Source organism: Wolffia australiana, chromosome 4 (assembly GCF_029677425.1).
Source record: "Wolffia australiana isolate 7733 chromosome 4, ASM2967742v1".
Taxonomy (NCBI): Eukaryota; Viridiplantae; Streptophyta; class Magnoliopsida; order Alismatales; family Araceae; genus Wolffia; species Wolffia australiana.
Window position 1 is genome coordinate 18,372,194 of NC_135838.1, and position 22,218 is coordinate 18,394,411.

A 22,218-nucleotide genomic window follows, 5' to 3' on the forward strand; every position below is an offset into this window, starting at 1 on the left:
AATACAAAATAATATGTCCTTGGTACAGAATCATAGGCCCTTGGTATAAGAGGGTATTGATTCAGTGAATTAGATTTGGTCAAACAACTGGTCAGCGTAAAGGAAATATCAAAGAATGCACTCTCCAATGACTTTCACCATGCATCACTTCAAACTCAAATGGCCATGTAGAGTTTGACCATTAACCATACCCATAGTCATTAGTGAGTGATAATCTCAAATTTAGGGGTTTTAATTTGTCGTTGGTAACTGGGATATTTTACCGTACTTAAGAATGTTTAGTTAGTGATGAGTACGGATCGTCTCCACAAGGAAATATGAGTGATTTAGTGCAAATAGACATGTAGATATGATCATATTAAAGTACTAAATATGCATGTTTTCAGCAAGTCTCAGATAGATAAATGCTTATAAATATGCAAGAAAGGTTCCATGAGAGAGTTGCCCAACTCCATTGTATATTCTACAGCAGGAGGTGTAGCGTAGCACCATATGGGGCTAGCGACTGAAGCTGTCAATTGGGTTAAATAAATATCAATTAATCAAGTAATTTTAATTTTAATTTTAATATTTTATGAAATATTATGGAAGGTCATGCAGCCTGGTCCAAAAATTTCCCGTCATGTGCAATTTTTTCAGTTGCGCGACAAACCTTTTGCGGTGTCCAGTGTGAGTTTGTGTGAAATTTTGAACTGCACATCATGCAAATCATCACAAGGAAACACTCTTAAATTTCTCTGTTAAAAAACTTCGTTACTAGTAGAAGAACATTCAAGCACAAAAATATTTAAATAACCTTAATCGGATTCCCCCTGATAGTTAAACGAGTAAAATATTTATTGGAAAAAATTAATTTTGATAATTATTAGATTCCACCTCTACTTAGATAGGAATTATAATATTTTTCAAACTTAGGATCATTATTATAAATATTTAATAGAATTAGTAATTTTAAATATTTTATAAATTTCAGAACTATGAGCATTCGATTCAACCACTATATAGATAATAATCAAAATTTTAGTCAAACTTAGGAGCACTATGCTTAATATTTTGAAAATATTAGGATTAACGTGGGCATGCAAGATTTTTATAAAAGATTTATGGGTCTAAAATTAATTTTATAGTTATTGGACTCAACCACTACATAGATAATAATTATAATATTAGTGAAATTTAGTGGCATTATGATTAATATTTTTAGAGCATTATTTATTTCTAAAATAAATATTATTTGGCAGTTAGTTATTAACAAGATTAGTACGTGGTTGTAGTGGTCATACACATAACTTTTTCTAACATTGTTGGATATACTCTAAGGTTGTTGAATTAATTAAATTTTATTTAAGGAGGGGGGATTTTATTGAATTTTCTCAAGGACTTTGATGGAAGGTTTGCTAATTATATGTAGTAGGGCACCCTCGTTTGATAACCATTCCAGTCAATTTTTTGTGCTCTCCTCTTTCTTCTCTTTCTCCTCCTGAGTCATGCTCTAATCTGGACTAGATAGAGAGTAAGTTATATTTTTTGTAGCACAGTTTAAGGGAGAGAAAAAGATATCTTATGTGCAAAGAGCATGTGAATATGTCTAGAATATGCATATATGAATATATTTTAGATTCTCATTCAAGGAACCAAAAAATCAAAAGTTCACTCCATGGAAAAGTGATTTTTTATAAATATGTTTATTGTTTTCAGATATGTGTCCCATTAACAATGTGTAATTGATATTGGATTGATTGTATCAAAGCCACGATAAGCACCAACCCTACTCAATGGTAGTTTACAAATTCCTAAGTTTAGTTTTGATTTTCTCGCGTAAGTGTCCAAAGTTGAATCGTTTAATTATTTTTAACCTTTTTTCCCTTTTCTTGTGTTTTTGGGACATATTAAGGCATAATTTTCTAGGCTTTTCCAAGGTTATTTTTTATTGATCAAGTGCTTTTGTGGACAACAATGTCTATTTTTTTCAAATTGGTGGGTACTCAAGTGCAGTCTATACAAGTCGTGAGCTTAATTACAGTTTCAAAATCTTTTCATTTTACATGTGAGGTGTTGGCTTTCATTGTCATGGCCTAAGTTTGCCAAATTTGGGGATGTAAACCTCTTTCTATTTCACCTGATGGAAATCTTTAAATGAAATGCAATGGATATTTTAAATCCAAAACAAAAAATGTCAATGATTGAACAACATTACATTGAATCAAAAGGCTGATCCTTTTTATTCCTTGAATGGGTTTTTTGAACCATAAAAGAGTCTGCACAAGTATCCACTGATAGATATTATGTGACCGTCAAGCCAATCACACCACCATGTTTATTTAAGTTCATTATTATTCCAGTGTGATGTTTATAATGAAGTCTATAAATACATGCAATGACACAGTGAATTATGATGAGATCTTAATACAATGATCACTAGTCTTTAAACATGTATTCTAAATATTCCTATTTTATGGATAGTTGAGACAGACATCGAATTATCCGGATAGAAATGCACTAGCTGATCCTACTTATATAGCTAATCCTGTGGCTATTAGTGTGGCGACACTAAGGACAAATAGTGGGTGCTCTTTAGAGAAAGAGTTCATTGAATGGATCCGTATGAATCCCTGAGTGGTATTATACCTAAACATCAATTAGGTTAATTCATGACATGGTTTTATAAAGATTCACTGACCTGAGGTAGCAAGGACATCTCATGAATTGACGACTACATTGTGACTACGACTTACAAGCCTCTAATCATGGGATTCAAACAAGTCATAGCTTGGATGTAGTAAGAAGCTCACGGAGATGATTGAGTGGTCAAGAGGGGATCATCCGCCCTCAGTATAAGAGGAGATTGAGTCAAGGAAAACAATGCATAAAATCCATGGGCAGGGTTGTGAGGATATTGGAGAAGGAGTTCTCCAATGATCCCCCGTACTCATCAGTACTAATCGAATGACAGATTAGGGTTTGACGAAAAACCATACCCTGTCATTTGAAAGTCTCACGCAGATGATGGATTATACATATACGGTAACTGATGATGGTAATGGTTCCATGGGAGAGTTCAAACACTACTTGGTATGTTCTAGAGCGTGAGGTGTAGCTTGGCACCCCCCGGGCTGGAAACTTGACCTATCGATTGGGTTGATCCTTAGTTAATTAATCTATACGTCGATATAGTTGATTAATAAGGTTGGAAAATAATTATTATTGGGCCACTAAAGTTATTAACTAGAATACATGGGCCTAGAGGGTCACACGCATAAGATCAGAAGGGCATTGGTGGATATATTTTACTTTGTAGGGTTTTGAGAAAAACTTAAGTAAAATATAAATAAGAAAGGGGCACTCATTTCAAGCACCTAGGCTAGCCAGATTTGAAGCCCCCTGTTCTCCACTCTCTTCTCCACTCAACCAAGAGAGTGTCTTCATGGTGAGAAGATCTTCAAGATTTTCAAGAAGAGTTGAAGAAGAAGCCGTGGAGATCCAAGCGCCGAGTGATCGCGTGGATACTTCTAGAGGCCGGACACATGAACTGCCTCAGAACGATCTCAGAGCGGAAAAATTAAGGGTTGAACAAGTTCCCCACATGGTACATTTGATGTTTGATTTTAACGATGAATTATGAATCAATTACCATGCTTCTGCATCCAAGGAATTGTGTTTTCCGTGGACGAACCAAGGCACCAAACTCAACATCCATTTAGTCCTCAGTATATTGAGCCTCTTTGTCCTCAACTTGACATGTACTACCGATGCTTCAGATGATCTTCTCGGCATTCCAATTTTACTAGAAGGGAAGGGTGCCTAAGGAGAGAATAAGAAGAGGAGCACTCGAAAGAAAGACGTAGGTGTATATTTTATTTTAAGCTTCCTTAGTTTTATACATAAGATGCATTCTTCCTTAAAATCCTTTTACATTAAGTATATCCCTCTAACATCAAATGAATATCATGTGTCTAACACTCTGGAGCATGTAATCATCCTGTGAATGACTCTGTAAGCCTTTTTTTTCCTAAGATAGTAAATAAATTACATCCAATTTATTGATTAATTATGAGTATGTACATTATAGTGTAAATTCCAATAAGACCACTTTATTGGCTAACCTATTTTATAATAGCTTTTTATTTATTTATTTATTTATTTATTTATTTATTTATTTTATAATAGCTAGATTGATTTATCATATTCTTATTAAACCTAATTGATATATGAGGTGCCAAGCTACTCCACGTGCACAAGAAAATAAAAGTATCTCGTCAAACCTTTCTCATAAATTATTATAAATGCATGATCCTTTATCTTTAACACATTACTATAATTACTTAGCATATTGTCAACAACTAATCCCTTTTTGGTCATCCTATTAAATATAATTTTATTAATAAATCATTAGAGAATTCTTTCTTTGATACTTCCACTACCTTGCCCAAGGAATGTATTACATCGTCTACCAGTATCAATCGCCTGTCACTCTAACACCAAACAATCTCGCCTTGACCAATCAATCCCCTTGGGGACTTATTGATGCATTCAAGCTGGGAGTATTGGATGATTAGGCATTTACAAGTCAAATTCAAAAATACCTGCCAATCCCAAACATTTCTTTGGTATAAAAAGTCTAGGGACCACACACGCAAATTTCATGTTAATAACCTTGCTTGAAATCTTGGGACTCATGTGGATCAATATAATTTCCTCTTTTTATAAAGAGCACCTAGTCTCTTTCTGTAGCTTCTACATGATAATGGTTGCTGGATCAACCTTATTCATCATTTAAGCATGAGTAGATACTGTGAATTTATCTGGATACATTGATATCCTTCTCCATAATCATTTGAATAATGATTTTTAGAAATAGTATGTTTTCTACTTTTTGTTATCTACCATCCTTCTGCTAAGTGCTATGGCTATGATTAACATGAAACCTTAACCATTTGTACAGAAGCAAACATAAGATTGTATGCAGGTGGCACTATAAAATAATGAAAAAACCACCTTTGTGTGTATTGGATCTGTGTTTTCTCAATTTCCCAAACAGCTGCATGTATCTTTTTATGTTTCCAGCTCCTAATGTCTCCATGTGATCCTCCTTATGTTGAGTCCCCTTCACTTAAACAATCCCCATTCTTGATCCATTGTTGTTGTTATGTCATTCTGATCACATTGGGAGTGGACGGGCACGACGGAGGGAAGGGAGAATAAGGATGGGCATCTAAAAAGTTCAGGCCTGGATGATTTTTGTTTGAGCCTTCTCATATTGATGCATTCAGATATTATTACGGAACTCTTCTAGGGTATCCCCTTGCCTTAACCAATGACTTTATTGTATCGTATTCCTTGATCTGACACCTCTTATACTGAGGCTATATGGTTACATTAATCATTTGATTATTTTTTTGAACTTATTTCTGCACTCATGCTAAGATCGTTTGGAATTCTATGAATAGCATTTTGTGGTCATAGTTAAAGTAAACCTCCATGCATAAGATGTAATGGTGTCATAGGTTTATAGCCTGACATAATAACATCTAGGGAATCATACAGGTCTATTCATTAAAATCTTTCCGCTAAAATTCACTCTATTTTCCCTTTTTATCTCTATTTTAATGGTTATCGAGCGGTCATACTCATTACATGACTGAAAATAGATAGTATTATTCTATCTGTATATTTGTTTATCCTTCTCAAGTATACTTTTGAATAGGAATATTTAAAATGCATATAAAAAGGCTAATTATATCTCTATTCTGATGTAATCATAATTTACTTAATCATTTGCACATGCATTATGGATTGTATTCACATATCTAATTATAAGCATCATAAATGTAATATAATGAATGGAATGTATCAATGAAAATATAACAAGTTTTTTTGGCCTTCTGGCCACATATATTTATGTCATCCTCCACCATATTTTTCACCATCTTCACTATTGTCTCCTTCTCCCTCATTTCCCTCCATGAAAACATGTACTTCTATGGTGCATTTAAATTGTATAATTCATATTTATGCATAAGCCGTAGCTTTAATAATTGTTTCATTTATTTTTTTCAAAACATATGACATCATTCCACCTCTATTCTTAATATGTTTGAATTTTATTGGATTTTGGATTATATTCTTCACTAGCTCCACTTGGTTCTATGATATCAACTAGAAATCTTGAAATAAATGGTTAGGTCTAATGCCTATAAGATGGTTTTATTTCAAATTGAATGCGGAATGAAGGTACAAAGGAGAAAAGCAATACACCCCAAGTCCATATAAGTACCAAACTACATGGAGGTAGTGTTAAAAGCACACAATAGTGGTGTACAGTGACCAAAGTCTGAGCACCATGAATGCATTATGGATCTTTCGCGCACACCCTCAGAGCACCATACATGTACATTTATGCTCAACATAATTTCATAAACATACAAGGGAGAGCATTGACAAGATAATATCATGCCCAATGCACGCAGTGAAGCCCACATGCACAAAAGCACTTGGACAAAGTGGAGCTGGAAACTTTTTTAATTAGTTTGAGACATGAAATACCATTAAAATATACAATAAGAAAAATAGTTTACCACCTGGGAGTTTTCCAATAATATTGGCAACTAATTTCAGAGCCAAACGAAGATCCAACATTGTAAGATTTTTTTCTTCTCAAAATGGTATTTTTAGTGTTCACCACTAAAAAATGTTTATTGTACATATGTATGGCAATAGATATAAAATTAACATGATGTTGGACGTCATCTAGGACGTCATCCGGTTAACACCGAATACGCGGATTTGGTGCCGATAAAGGATGATGGTATCGAACGTCGACTATGTTGTCGTCCGACAGGTAACCCTAACAGGTCGATGTAACTAAGATGCAAGTATGAATGTCCTATGTGTCGTACGTGCAGGCTCTGACTCGAGGGAGGCGCTGAGCTCCTTGTTTGGACGGGGCCACCGGGTGATGGTGACGGTTGCCTCTCGAACCTCGTCGGAGCGACGAAGGCGTCTACGGCTGAACGGATTCTATCCGTAGAGCTCACATGTAACGGACGTACTCATCTGTACCGGAAGACACTCAGAGAGTCTTAATTTTCTCTCAATTTGTTTCTCTCACCTACCTAACCTGAGCGCAGTGGAGTCAAGATGAAAATATACTACAAAAGGTAAATAAATGAGCGAAATGAGAGGACGTCGTACCTAGTCGGCGATCACTCGTTGTGTAGTGTCGTCGACGATCGACGGCGATCGAAGAGGGTGTGGCAGAGATTCGTCGAAGAGATCACGACGGCTCGATGGGAAATGTAATGCTGGAGCGCTGATAAAGGTTGGAGGAAGAATGGCTCGGGTAACGGTTATGATTGACCGTGCCAAAGCCGGCGCTGGGAGAACGGCGCAAGCCCCAAATGATGAGGAAGGGGCCTTTGTCAGGGTGTGCAGATACGGGAAATTCCTGTTTCGAGTGGTCCGCATCGGGCCGGGTTCGGCGGCTCAAGAGGCTCAACGCGCAAACTCCACCGTCCAGATCAGAGGCGACCCAGGTTGAGCCGAGGAACGCCCGGAACAAATCTCTAGCGGCAGGACAGCTCCGAATCACCCATGCTTGATTGGCGTTGCGCTGACTGCAATTTGGGAGAATCCGTGGAGTTCGATAGGTTGAGACTCCAATGGTCGTTCTCAACAACCGACACCAAATTCAACGACGGCCAATTTTGCAAATGGGGAAACTGAGGAGGGTCGGTCATTGGGGCCCGATGATTGATCTCAGGCGATCGTTATCGACCCAGTGGCGACTCAACTTGCAAAATTGGGGGCCGCCATAGAAGTTGTCACATCAGGAATTCTGACGACGCGCTGCAAACTTTCATCACCAAATTGGTGACGTTCGTGGGCTCTCGTGCTATCGTGCACTACCACGGGGCCGATTGACAACGAGCGGCGTGTCTGGCACGGGTAGCACCAAATCGAAGGGATGCCTGAGAAATGAGTCAAGAGGAGGCTTCATTCGATCCCGGAGATGACCAGAACCGGCATTCTTGGAGCACGTAGGAATGCCAAAGCACGTAGGGGATGAGATTTCAATTCTTCATGCCCCAAATTCTCCTTCTCTCCTCTACCTTCTTCATCCTTTTCCTCCCTTTGTGCTCTTCTCTTGAACGAGGAAGGGAGACCAAGAACCTGTTAAATGAAACTACTTGAAATTCCTGGTCTAAGGGGGCTAGGGCGCCCCCCTCTTCCCTTATAACGAGGAAGAGGTCAATGGGCCCTCCCCCTTAGTAGGTCAACAAAACACAAAGAGGAATCCATTAGGGGCCCTTATAGAATGGACCCCCATTACCCATAGAAGGGGGAGGAAATTTAAAAAAAAAGACAGAAAAGGGGATGATGGTGCACGCCATCAAGTATCATCGACCGCATCATCCGCGCTGCCTGCCACCGTAAAGTATCTTAATTTTTGTAGTTTGTTTTTTTGTGTTTTGTGTTTTGAGCATTCGTTGTCCTGTTTTTGTCGCACTACGATGTGTTCGTCATCTGTCCGTATGCCTTCATCATCATGTGGGAGAGGGTCCTTAGTCATTTTGGACTCCCCTCCCTTGTTTCCCCATCTTTTATGTTTATCTCTCCCTTGTTTTTGTAATGGGGGCCCATTATATAAGACCCCCTCTTAATGGACTACTCACACCCCCCCCCTCTTAGTGGGCCTCCCTAGGGACCCATCTCGACCCCCTACTTAAGGGAAGGGGCGGGGCCTTAGGGAAGTTAGACAAGGTATTTTATAGAAGCATTTTTTTTTTCACCTATGTGGTCTCACCGGAAGAAGAGGTAGGAGAGGAGGAAGAAGGAGAAGAGAAGAAAAGAAAGAGGAAGAAGGGAGAGAGAAGGGGAAGGGGAAGCCCGCCGCAACGCCGCAAACACTACCGCGCCGCCGCGACCGTCGCCGTGTCGCCTTGACCCTACTACGGACGCCGCTTCCACGTCCCTGCCTCGCTGCGCCACCACGCTCACGCCGTGCCACCTTGACCCTGCCATGCCATCGACGCCACGCCCCCGCGACTGCCATCGCACCGCCGCGACCCCCAACCCGCCGCTGACACCGTGACCGTCGCTCCAAACGGCGCCGCGACCGCTGCTGCGAATGCCTCCACGCCACCGTGAACGCCGCCGTGAACGCCTCCGCGCCGCCGCAAACGCCGCCACGCTGCCGTGAACATCTCTGTGCCACCGCGAATGCTGCCGCGCACCACAAACGTTCCCGCGCCGCGACGAACACTTACACACCTCGGCCACCGCCGCGAGAACGCCGCCACACCACTAGGACCGCAGCCACGCCGCCAATCGTTGTCGTGTCGCAGCCGCGTCGCCAACCATCGCCGTACCACCGACTGCCGCCGTGCCCCCGATCGCCGCAATGCCGCCGCCTTTGTCAGCCGTTGACGCTCCCGCGTCTCCACTTCGCCGCCGACTGTTGCCACGTTGTGTTCCCGCCCCACTGCATCGCCGCCACTGCCGCTGACGCCACCACCGGCCACGTCGCCGTCCACCAATGCTGCAGCTGCAACCCTGCCGCACCGCCGAGTGAAGCCACAATGCTACCGTTGCCCGCCAACACTACCACTGGCCATGCCACCGCCCGCTGACGCACATCACTCTTCTCCTTGCCTCTAATCTACCCCCTTCCAACCGCTCCTAATCCAACCGTCAATTGAGTCAGCGCTAGCTCTCCGGCGCCTCTTCGCCATACCTGCTTCAACCGCCGCAGCTGCCGCAACTGTCGACAAATCTGCACAATGAGCCACGCACCAACGAGGTACGCCATCCTCTCCCGTCGCTCGTTTAATTATCCTTTGCAGTATAATTTTGTCTTGACTACACCGCGCTCGGGTAGGTAGGTGAGAGAGGTATCGAGAGAAAATTACAAACAACTTTGAGTGTCTTACCGGTACGGACGAGACCATCCATTGCGTGCAACAACTATGTCTCTCTGACGAGGTCCGAGAGGCCACCGTCGCCGTCACCTGGCAACCACGTCCAAGCTTGGAGCTTGGCGCCTCCCTCTAGTCGGGGCCTGCATGAACGACACATAGGACATCCACTCATCTTTGCATCGTAGTTACATTGACCTATTAGGGTTCATCCGTTGGACGACAACACAATCGACGTTTGGTACCACCATCTATTATCAGTACCGACCCATCATGCTCGGTACCGATCGAATGACATCCTAGATGACGTCCGACATCAGGGGAAGGGAAGGCCCCTTTCCACGACGATGAAAACGCGGGCACCTCGTGTCGTAGTGCCATGAAAACAGGACGGCAAATATGGAAAACAGGAGACACGACTAGGAAAATGACGAAAATCAAAACGGGATAATTGAGCGATTTCACCCGATCTTCGACGACGGTGGCAGGCGGCATGGACAACGTCATCGATGGTCTTCAATGGCATGCGCCATCATAACATCTCGAGAAAATTTTAAAGTTTTAAGCAAAGTCTGCTTCTTAGTTTTCTTGATACTTACAATGAGAGAGATGCATTTCAGGTCTACAAATCCTTGATGTGGAAAATCTACTTTGTTGCATTTCTTATGTTGTTTGATAACAGTCAACGTTGAGTGTTATCCCCTTTCTTATTTTCATTCTTCCAAGCACACTTGGAGTTTACTAGAAAGAAAAATAAATACATTTTTGGTAGCATAGGTAGAGGAAAAGAAAACAATATCCAACACTTTAAAAATCATGTGGATATTTCTAGAAGCTAGACACATAAGTGGCTTTAAGATACTCATTCAAAGAACCCAAAAATTCCGGATTTACTCCACTGAAAAGTGATTTTTTGTTTTGTCTTTTTGGTTTTGAGATCTGTCTTTGATTACCAGTGTGCAACTAAAGTTGGATTGCTTTGATCAAGGTCATGATTTCAAGTACCTCCTAATCCATAATAGTTTACAATCCATAAATTTAGTTTCAATTTTTAACAAAAGTGCCATAAAATTAAACCCTCAATTTATAAAAAGTGCCATAAAATTTTTTGTGGTGTATTATGGCATGTTTTCCGATGCTACCCAAGAATATTGTCATTGATCTAAATCTTTTGTGGACATGAATGTCTCTTTTTTACAAGTTGGTAAGCACTCAAGTGCAACCTTGAGATTATTCAAAGTTCAAGAACCCTTTCGTTTGATTTAATTTGATATGTGGGCTGTTGGGTTTTGTGCCCATCGCCCTAAAATTGCCTATTGTGGTGCCGTGAATGTTAATTCACAATCTCTCATTTTCGTGTCATGGATAACTTTAAATAAAATATAGTGGAACTTTCAAAAGAAATGGAAGAAGAGTTCTAAATTAAAAAACAAAACAAATTTCAGTGATTGAAACACCTTACATCAGGTGATCTTTTCTATTCCTGGAATGAGTTCCTTTGAAATACGGAAGTATCTGAACAAGTATCCGCTCAGTACTCAGCATGCTGAATCCATTTTTCTTTAACTCAATATGCACTACAAACTTTATAGATGATCTTTTCTCCACTTTGGTTGTACTTTAATGGAAGGGGGCCCCAGGTGAGCGTGAGGATGAGCATCCAAGGAATGAAAAGAAAGAGCATATTTTATTTTAAGCGTCTACAGTTTTATAAGTATATCCTCCAACATCCAATAAACCTCGTGTGTCTCTAAGACATTAGGCCCATTTACTAGTCATGTTAATGACTCCATAGAATGACGTAGGGTATGGTCTATCAATTGTCAATTGGTCATCCTTTTCATGATTATTTTTTAAGAGATTATTCAAAATTTTATTTCTCTAATATTTCTGCTATTTTGGCAAAGAAATTCTTTGCATTGGCATGCTTGATTCATGTACTCTTTGCTGCGGATGGACAATACTCCCCTAAAAAAGCAATCACCTCGTGGACTTGTTGATGCATACAAGCTGTGTACTTTAATCATGTGAGTAGGGACTCGCAAGTCAGCATCAAAATATAACTGTCCATCCCCTGCATGTCTTTGGTCTCTCAGGTGTCGAGACTACAAGTCAGCATCAAAATGTAAATGTTATATGAATAACCTTTCTTGAAATCTAGGGATTCATGGGGATCAATATAATGAACACTTTTCCTTGACAGAACCTAGTCTTTCTCCTTAGTTTCTCCATACTTATAGTTACAAGATCAATCAGACTCATCATTTGAGTACGAGTAGATACTGATATTTTGTCTCGATATTTTGATGTCTTTCTTGAATACCATTTGAATAATAATTATTATAAATATTTTACTTGATAAATTATCAGGGTATTATGATCTCATCGCAATTCAGTAATCATTGTATATATTTTTAGAGATCTTTATGAGCATCATATACTTAGCAATGAATAAATTTGTCCTGGTGAATGCTTAAGAAGATAATCAGTATGTAATTATATTATATTACATATTTGTATTTGCATCATGGGGGACATCCCATGTTTTTCTACTCTCGCAACAGTACTAATTATTTTCTTCAATGATTACATATATATCTTATTGGTTTATTTCTTTATAGTTCCACCGAGGTCAGATCACCCTAATTTTTTCTTATATAAAATCATTTCCCCATTCTCCAGAACTCCATAAACCTTAATCTATGGTAGTACCATGATTCTATCTATGATATCTGAAGCTCTATGGGCATCCTCCATATTTTTTATGTTGTTGCATAATGCAAGGCAATAGAATTCATTGTCTTATTCTAGACATGACTTGGAATTTTTTGAGTGATATGGAAAAACACACCACCATTTTGGTGAAGCGTTTCAAATAGGAACCTACTGAATCTGTTGTTTATCATCATGACCATCGTCTAGAGCCACCACACTTTATTGGCTTCACCCTAAAACACCTACTTTCCATCTTCCACATTTTTTTGGAAGAATGGAATTCACTTACATACATCCCACCAATTTCTTCAAGCAGTTTCCTGATTTTCTTAAGTAGGGTTCTTCAGTTTTTATCCCTGACACAAAGCATACCTTGTCGATATCCCATATTAGTAGCAACACTTTGTAAATGTGGACATTTTAGAAAATCTCTATAAAACTTTTGATAGTTTATGTTATTTACAGACCTTATGCTAGCTTATAAGGCCATGATTAACATGAAACATTGATGATTAATGCAGTAGCAAAAACACCTTTGCGTGTATTTGACTATTGTTTTCTCTCTATTCCCCAGGAGAGACGTGTTGATTTTTCTTGTTTCTAGTCTGTAGATGCATCCATGCGATTCCCTGTGATTCTAATCTCCTTCATCTAAAGATTCCTGTTCTCAATCCACTGTCATTGGTATGTCATTCTGATCACATCAGAAATGGGTGGGATCCAAAGAGGGAAGGGAGAATAAGAATGGCCACCTAAAGAATCATGCCCTAGGTAAAGTTAATTGAAGGCCTTTTCCTAATTATATTTAAACGGAATATTTCATAAAATCCTAAACATTAGGTATATCTTCGAATATCCAAGTAGTAGTGCAATTAATATTACTCTCACCTAACCTTGATTAGCCCACATAAATAATTATATATATCACGATATAAATTAATTAATCAAGAATTGGTTTAACCAATTGATTGATTGAGTTTCCAGTCCATGGGATGCAAAGCTAAGACTTGTGGTCTAGAACATAAAAAAGAGCATAATGACTCTTTTATGGAACCTGTTTGAAAAACCATTTCTAATGCAGCGGAAGACATGATCAATTATTAATTGATCTAAGAAGAAAGATAACAATATTTCCTTATGGGGAAATTTTTTCACCCGTGAATTTCTACCTGGGAGGGGGCTTTCAAGTCATTCATGTTCCCAACCTCTAGACATAACTATACAATCAAATGACTCTTGATCTCCTCTCCTTCACCCAATAGTCTTGAAGAACTTGTTGATCTTCTCACCATTAAGAACAACCAATGGGATGAGTGGAGAGTGGAAGAAAGTATTAAAAGTTAGAGGCCCATCTCTGGCTGGCATGTGTATCTAAAATGGGTGGCCCCTAATTTTTATTTTTTAAGAGATATTCACAAAAGTTTTTCAAAGTATACCCTCCAATGTCATTTTAATATTATGCATGCAACCCTCTAGTCCCCTGTATCTATATAGTAAATAAATTTAATGGCCCAATAAAATTTATTTTATGGCCTTATTAATTAACTATATTGACTTATATATTACCTAATCAAGGATCGAACCTAATTGATAAAATGAGTTTCCAACTGGTTGGGTGCCAAGCTAAAACTCATCTTCTAAAAATATTTGGTACTTTGACTTTGTCACAAAACTTTTACCATCTGCAGTTACCATATATGTATAACCATTCATACTCTTGACTCCCAAGTGACTCAATGAATGGTTAATTGTCATTCAATTAATACTGATGTGTAACATGGATCACTGAAGAATGCATTCTCCAATATCCCGACTACCTTCATCAGGGATTTCATGCACCTTCTTTCTTGAGTTAATCTCCTCTTATGTCGAGGGTGGATGGGCCCATCTTAACCCAAGTTGACTAAAGTAAAAAAGTTAAAGTTTGATGTTTGGAAATCATTTATGAATGGCTAAATTTTATATTATTTCATCAGTCCTTCCATAGTGAAAAAAAAGTTGAATTTTATATTATATTATTTATTTAATGTTTGATATTTTTATTTTAAATCTTCATCTAGTTTATCTGTAATAGAGTAGATGACATAAAATCCTAGGAAATATTTGTATGGGATATCCTAGACATGCCAAATCTATTTTACAAAGATTTAATAACAATCAAATATATTTATGATATTTTGTGCGTTATTTGTGACAACCAAGAATTTAAGTGAAAAATTAAAAGGTTTAACTCTTCTCGTTTATCTAATTGACCTATTAGAAGGAGTTGACTTGTTTATTTATTATTTATTAATACTAAAAATTGGATATTTATGCCTAAAAGTAAATATATGTGAATTGTGATAACTTTAATAGACATCAGTGGCAATACAATTGTGTAACAAAGCATGATAGTAAGGCAGAGATGGATGGTAAAATCTAAATTAATCTGGATTTGGTTCCATGTGAACCAAATTTTTTTAAGTATTTCAAGAATGAAACAAAAGATGTAGAGATTTATGTAGATAGTGGATGTATTAGAGATAGAGGCCGAACAGTCACAATAGGCGATGAGTCAAGACAGGCCATTCCCATTATGGTTAGTATTAATCCACTATGTTTGTTCGTAACCATTTATAGGTATTCAAGCACCAATAAATTTAGTGACTTCTATTGCAAAATATGTTAAGTCACCTATTGAGGTATGTGAAAAACTTGATGGGTTGGATTCATCGTTTTACTACAATTTGATGTTTTCTATCTAAAAAAAATCATTAACTAGGATTGTACCAAAAGAGTACCTAATATTTAAGGATAATATTATTGGAATTTTAAATTAATTATGTGTACTATTGGTGTCAATAACTGCAGATTTAAAGAATGAAATAGGAAAAATGACAAATAACTTGGTCTGCACAAAAGCAAAGTTATCAAGATGCGACTGAGAAATATTGTGAGAGAACGTAAAATTTAGAAAATTACATATTGATTTTTTTATCGGGTCGAGATCACAACTTTGTTCCTAATTCAGAAGAATTTTTGATATAAAAATGTTGAAATCCTATGAAATAACATGTATATATACTGGATTGAACTATACAGTTCATTTACCTGGTTGTTCGCATTGTTCGTTTAAGATTGAACTTTATGTCATCTGCTCGATATGGTGACTAATCCCTCTAGAAATGTTTTTGTCCATCATCTCTCTTTTTCTGAGCAACACGATATTTATGGTCTGTATAAACAGCCTGCTCATGATTTAGATTTTCTTGCACCCCTACATCGGGATAACCCAGTCTACACTTGTACTATAGACGTCAAAGGTCCAATGCCTTAGACATGGATACTTCCAACTTCTTATATCGTGTTCCCATTGCCTTGGTCTCTCGCTATCTTTCTCTCTCCCTCTACCTCCCTCTCTTTCTCTTCATCTCTCTCCATCTCTCTCTCTCTCTCTCTCTCTCTCTCTCTCTCACTCACTCTCTCACAAACAGGAAACAGGAAAGCGGGGGGAGGGCTGGCATGAATGGGAAAGAAGAAGGGGAGGGGGTTTGACCATATCCAATCTCGGTCCTGCTTAACCCCTAACCGGGTCCAGACTTACCCAACAGTCCATCCAGAAATGGCAGACAAGTGGTCCCAATCTGGTCCGGTATGATTAGTCCCTAGTCCAGAATGGCAAACTCTACTTACACCAGTGCTCCCGTCAAGTCAGTTAATGTTGGCTCACTATCGAATCCCCTTCATAGGGACAAGTGAACTTTTATAAACCTTGAGCATCCAGTCATCAGCCTGATAAGTACATCCACTCGCCTCTAGCATGCCAAGGAAAATCCAGTTATAACATAAAGCCGAAACATGTCCACATTTCCCACCACACCATCAAACATCTGAATCATCATGAGTGCCAATGCCAATAACCTCTCACTGAGTATTTTTTCCCTTAGAAATAGTCCTTATCCAAATCTTGTAAGAGCCAAACCAATTAATGTGTTGATACATATGATAAGAGCAGTCAGAATGAATGATCTACATGTCTGCTAACTCGACAGCCATAACTAGGGCAGAATAGACATCACCATCATCAATATCCTCCACCTTTGTGATGTCAGCCGCAGTTGTCTCTCCCGTTGATCCCTTTCCACCATTCAGCTTTGACAATCCCCCCCTTAAGTGTCCCTTTACATGACACTTGTGACATTCCTGATTTTTCAACCCGTTGGCCATTGACTTGGACCAACCCTTATTCTTCTCCCTGGTCTTGTGATGACGGACGTCGTCGATGACATGGCCCGTCAGGTATCAAAGACAATGCTCTGATACCAAGATGATGTTGGATGTCGTCGATGACTCGTCCGACGGGTAATTCCCCTACGGGGATATGAAACTACGTGATGCGATGAACCCTAGGTGGATGTACGAGCAGGCCCTAACTCGTGGGGTATTGCCGAGGTCCGGGCTCCAGGATGGGAGACCAGTGACGGTGACAGAGACCTTGACCCTCGTCGGAGCGACGACGATGACTACGGCGTTGAATGGAATAATTTTTGTTGGCACTCGCACATAATGGACGGGCTCGACCCATACCTAAGAATTCACTCGTGTCGTAGTTTTCAAGATATAATCTCTCACCTAATCTAACCCGAGCGCGGTGGAGCACAGTCGACAATATACTGAAGACGGTAATATAAATGACGAGCAAAGGGGAACGATGTACCTTGTCGGCGGTGTTGCTTGTCATCGGCATCTTTGTCGATGCGTGGGTCGGTACGGGCAAGTGTGGTAGAGTGGTGCTGGAAATGGGCACGACGTTGCTAGACAGGTGGGGGTGACGCGCCGCTGGAGCCTGATATCGGAGGAGCAAAGACGAGGAAGTGAGAAGGGCAAGGGAGGGGCTGCTCAAGTGAACGACTGAGCTCAGCGTCATGGCATTATGGTGGAACGACACTAGCAGAACCAAACGATGGTTGCGAGCTAGGACGGGAGCCGTGATCGAGTGAGCTTGAGTGGTGGCATTGGCTATTGGTCGTGTAGGAGCACTGGCGGTGAAAGCAAATGGTTGATACGGTAGTCGGTCGTGCTGTTTGACCTGTGGCAAGTGCACCCGACATGAAGATAACAAGGTCGGCCGGTGTGGAGGCTGGGAAACACAAAAGCGTTGAGGGTGCAAGCAGCGTGGCTGTTGCGCCGACTTTGCGACACATGCGTACGAACAAGGCAGACTGATGGCTTCAAAGTAGGGTGCGGTAATCACGCGGGTTGTCGCACACACTTGGCACTTTGACCAGGGGGCAGTGTGCATATTCATTCACGGCGATCGTAGATCTGTCGCATGCCCAAGAAGTTGCACGATGACTCACGACTTGTGGGGAGTCCGTCGAGTTGTGGTGCATGCTTGGCATGTGGGAAATTAGCATCGCGTGGGGAATTGTGATAGCCACGACTGTTGCAGGAAAACCCATTGTGGTTTGACTGGACGCAACTTACCCTAGCATGTGGTCATCAACATTTCAGCGGGGACACTGGCTAGGCGGACGGGCAGGTGTGGGGACCTTCTAGGACGCACGAATTGTCAGCACGTCAAGAGGTAGAATGATTGTGAATTCCTGTATGGCGCAAACCAACGGACAACTGGCATTGTCAGGTGGGAGCGTAATGGAATTCACGGGTAGGCTGATTCACTGGCTGTGAGGATATCCAAGGGAGCACTCTGGCGCATCGATATCCTCTTCCTTCTCCTCCCGCTTTCTTCCCTTCTTCTCCTTCCCTCTCTCCTTCCTCCTCCCTCTTCTTCCTTCGTGAGACCAAGAAGATGAACAAAATCCTTACTTCAATAATAACACGCGAACACGATAAAATGACGAACTGAACGAGCACGGGTCGGTGTAAATCAAAACATTCGATGGTGTCATGCTTTCACCCCAGGGTATTTGAACCCGGTTGTCTTCACTTATGCCTTGGCATGCCGGTTGAGCGGGACGCGAGCTGGCGCGGTCATCGATGATGATGCTCATGACTCCGAAGATGTATATAATGGAGTGGTTGGCGCGCTCCATCATCTTGCTTCTCTCCTTCGTATGACCTCTTTCTCATCTGCCTTGCATGAACAAACCTTAACTCTGAGCACCATCAGATGCACACTGTATTTGGTCAAACTCCACTAACATAAAAATTGCTAGTCGTCAAAAGGTTCTTGTACTTGTTGGGCAAAAGAAATGAACAAGATGATCGTCTTGCTCGCCTCAGATAAGTCATTCTCAAACTTCTGAAATTCAATGCAAAGACTTTGGAAATGATCAGTATGAGCAAGCAATTTGGTACCTTTGTCCATCTAGAGCCCAAAAAGATTTGCTTGAAAAGAAGCCTTAATCATAGTTGTCTTCCTCGCATATCGTGTAGCCAATGTCTTCCACATCTGGACAAGATCTTCAAGGTCAAAAACGTGATATCTCACGCCATCTAAAAAGCATTGATGAACAGTGCTGGAGGCTTTTATTTGCATCTGTCTCTAATTGGCATCCAAGATAACATCGGGTTTGGAATCATTTTACGTCTCAATAACATCCTTTTCGATTAGTTTGTTGCGTAGCCAATGTCTTCCACATCTGGACAAGATCTTCAAGTTCAAAAACATGATATCTCACACCATCTAAAAAGCATTGATGAACAGTGCTGGAGGCCTTTTTTTGCATCTGTCTCTAATCAGCATCCAAGATACTTTCAGGTTTGGAATCATCTTACACTGCAATAACATCCTTTTCGATCAGTTTGTTGCCATAGACAGACATTGACCGAGCTGCACAATTTCTCAATGGTGTATTGAGAAATAATGGAAGTTTTCATTTCATAAGCCATAACAAGTCCACTCATTCACGTAGCTCTGATACAACTTGTTGGTCACAAAAATTTTCAGAAGCATACATGGACGTGAACAAATGCAGAAGATAATACAGATGATCACCAAGCCGATAGGAGGAGAAACACCCAAACATAGTTGTCAGCCTCATCACGTCCCCACGTCGTAAACGTCCAGCGAGCACAAACTCCAAGAGAAGGAGAGAGAAGAGACTTCAAGTTCACAAGAACTTTCGAATAACTCAACTCAAAGGGATCAAACAGAATGGAACAAGGGATGAGAAAACAAGAGAAATGAGGGTCCTTTTACTGGCAAAAACCATGATCTAAGTGCCCTTAAAAACTAGGCACAATCCTAGAAAGTAGGCACTATCCTATTTTATAGGATCTGCAACTAGATTGTGTGTGGTAAGTCAACCCCAACAATCTTGGAAGATAGGATTGGGGGGTTCGCCATTTTCAACTCTCTCTCTCTCTCACTCTCTCTCCCTCTCCCTCTCTTGCTCTCTCTCTTTCTTTCTCGCACTTTCTTTTTCTCTCTCTCTCTTTCCCTCTCCTTCTCCCTCTCTCTCTTTCCCTCTCCCTCTCCCTCTCTCTTATTTCTCACACTCTCTTTCCCTCTTCTTCTTCTCTCACTCTTTTTCTGTCTCCCTCATCCTCTCTTTCTCTCTTTCTCTCTCCGTCTCTGTTTCTCTCTCTCTCTCTCCCTCTCCCTCTCTCCCTCTGGTTTTCTCTCTCTGGTTCTCTCTCTCTCCCTCTCCATCTCTCCTCTGGTTTTTTCTATCTCCCCCTCTCCTTCTCTCCCTCTGGCCCTCTCCCTCCCTCTCCTAATCTCTCTCTTTTGCTCTCTCTTTCTCTCTCTCGCTCTCTCTCTCTCTCTATCGCTCTCCCTCTCCCTCTCCCTCTCTCTTTTGCTCTCTCTAGCTTTCTCTCTCCCTCTCCCTCCCTCTCTCTCTCTTTTGTTCTCTCTTTCTCTCTCTCTCTCTCTCCCTCTCCCTCTCTCTTTTGCTCTCTCTCTCTCTAGCTTTCTCTCTCCCTCTCCCGTCCTCTCTCTCTCCCTCGCTCTCTCTCGCTCTCTCTCTCTTTCTCTACCTTTACCTCTTTCTCCATAACATTGTCTCTGTGTATCTATCTCTCCCTCTTTCTAGCTTCACCTCTTTCTCCTTGACAATTTTTCTATCTCTCTCTCACAAGCTTCACCTCCTTCTCCTCAACATCTTCTCCGTCTATCTCTCTCTCTAACTCGATCTTTATCTATCCACCTTTATATCTCTCTAGCGCATTACCTGACTATCCACATCTTATGTCTCCATCTCGATCTCTGCGAGTCCCATCCTCGATCCGTCTCTATCTCTCTACCAATCCACCTCTACATCTATCTTTCTCTCTCTAATTTATTCATCCATGCGGAGTGGGGAGAGGCCCTTTACAATGATGATTGTTCACGAGAAGGCGGGGAGGGGGGGCAAAGCCCATGAGCAAAGCGAGGCGAGTCCGTCGACGTCGCGTGGGCTCCGCTACATAAAGTGGGGACGTTAATGCCGAGCCGGGACGAAGCCCAGCGATCACACGATCCCGTTGACGTCCCGGCTCTTGAACCTCAACCCCTCTTCTTCCCAAAGTCGCCTCTCTTCCCTCCTCCTCCTTCCTTGTTCCTTCTTCCTCGTCTCTCCAACGGCAGCTCTTTATCAGTTGATGGGCGCCGCCGCTCTACGGGCGCTGTTCTTGGCGGCGCTGCTGCTGCTGTGCGGGCCGGCGGCGGGCGAGCCGGAGCCCTTCGCGAGCCTCCGCCGGTGCCACCACCACGCCCACAATCGCCTCCTCCGCCGGACCTCCTGGTGCATCCACATCGCCAGACACGTTCCCCCGCGGACCCGCGCCGGACTCGCCGGCGCGGTCTACGACGACGAGAAGCGGCTCGTGCCCACCGGCCCCAACCCTCTCCACAACTGAGCAGAGCAGGTTTCCATACTTAGCCGCGAATTCTCCTCCTCCTCTCTCTCTCCCTCTTTGTCCTCTCTTGTCACCGTCCTTTCTTGTTCTCTCTTTCCCCCACCCCCCCGGCGGAAAGACTCAACAATGGAGGACGATTAGATTAGACCGGCGCAAACGCCTTCTTCTCTCTTCTTTTTCTTTATTCTTTTTTCTTTTTTTTTTCGCCGCTTCTCTCCGACGAACTCCGCCGGAGGAGGGCGGCGCCGGCGAGAATGAGGTGCATGGCCCCGTAAGGAGAGTGTGAAATTCCCAGAATGCCCTCCGGGACTTGGTTTATTACGCGGTGCTTTTAGTGGGCTTTTGGAGGATGACGGGGAGAAGCGCATGACCCGGGCCAAGTGTTTATGAGGCGCACGAGGGCCCAAGAGAAGTCCATGACTTCATTAATTAGAGCCGGTGAAGAACTTCAGGAGCCTACTATTTTCTGAAATATTAAATGTATTAATTTCCTGATCTCACAAGTCTTGTTCCCTGTAGCTTGTTGGGATTGCGTAGACCTAATTTGAGCCTTATGCAAAGAGGTTTTTTTCGTATCATCATTCAAATTACATCAAAAAACGGGGGAAAAAAAAGAGAGAAAGAGTTCTTGGAGAGAAGCAGGTTTATTTCTTTTCAGTTTCATACCCACGAGAAGAAATACGTGAAAATATAATTTATGGGATTATGGGGCAAGCAGTTGAATTCTTGCGGTGTTTATTCTTTTGATTGTTCTTATTCGTGCGTCAATCACCAGCAACAGAGAGTTAAATGAGTAGTATTT